This window comes from Sturnira hondurensis, unplaced genomic scaffold (genome assembly GCF_014824575.4).
Source record: "Sturnira hondurensis isolate 20B ecotype Veracruz unplaced genomic scaffold, ASM1482457v3 Scaffold0022279, whole genome shotgun sequence".
Lineage (NCBI taxonomy): Eukaryota > Metazoa > Chordata > Mammalia > Chiroptera > Phyllostomidae > Sturnira > Sturnira hondurensis.
In genome coordinates this window covers 7,083-8,100 of record NW_028094910.1, presented here as the reverse complement: position 1 = coordinate 8,100, position 1,018 = coordinate 7,083, and the positions used below count along the sequence as shown (strand labels likewise).

General features: G+C 56.8%; 1 pseudogene; it reads right to left on the bottom strand.

The window, feature by feature from the left end:
• Positions 1–306: 306 nt before the first annotated feature.
• Positions 307–800, bottom strand: LOC118979356 (immunoglobulin lambda variable 8-61-like; annotated as a pseudogene).
• Between the last annotated feature and the right edge of the window lie 218 nt (positions 801–1,018).

Here is a 1,018-nt window from a genome sequence, read left to right as displayed (position 1 = left end):
AGGACTCGCTGTGATGCTTGGTGAGTAAAACAAATCTGATGCAGAGCAGCGGCAGCTCAAACTCACTGTGGGCTGGAGCGTTTTGGAGTTATCTTCCCTCCACAATCATAGGCAGAGAGCGGGAGCAGAAGCCCAGGCTTTCAGGACTCACACTGGAGAGATGGACACATCCTGGGAAGGACCGGAAGGGGCACATGGTGACAAACCACTGGCCGGGAGGACGGGGCCATAGAGCTCCTTCCCGTGGTGCTGACCCTTTCCACCCTCTCTCCTTTCTTCTGCCTGTAGTGGCTCAGCCTTCCTGAGTTACGAGGAGGTTTCAGTCGCACTTTCCAGTGGGCTCACATCACTTTCCCTGCCCAGATGAAGAGTACAGTGATAGTCGGCCTTGTCCTTAGGCTGGGCCCCTGGGATGGTGAGGGTGGCTTTGTTTCCAGGGAAGGGCCCAGAGAAGTGCTCAGGGACCCCAGAGGGACGGCTGTTTGTCCTGTAGATCAGGGTGCGGGGAGCCTGGCCTGAGGTCTGCAGGAACCAGCCGGGGTGGTTACTACAGGAGACTGACCAGGCTAGTGCCACAGGTGAGCATGACGGTCCCTCCTGGGGACACTGACAGGGATGGCTCCTGGGTCACCAAATTCCCAGAACTGGCTCCTAAAACCAACAGGAGAAAGGAACGTGTTGTTAAGGGAGAAAACAGCCACCAGGAGACAACGCTTCTACGTGCCCCCCAGGACTCAGAGTGCTTTCCCCTGACCTGGTCCAGAGGCCAGAAGCCTGAGCAGGAGCACCATCCACACCATGGTGGAGATGCTCGCAGGGCACAGGCTTTCACCCCCTGGGCTGCAGTGTGGGATCTTAGGGTCTTTTCTACTTCCCAGACCCACTAGGAAGGGCAGGGCCTTTATGCATATCAGCTTCCTTTTAGTGCCCCAATGTCACTGTCATGTTCCCTGGGGGAAATCTGGAAAGAGGCAGAGTCAGGGATTCCACACAAGCAAATCACTCCACTGACAGAGGG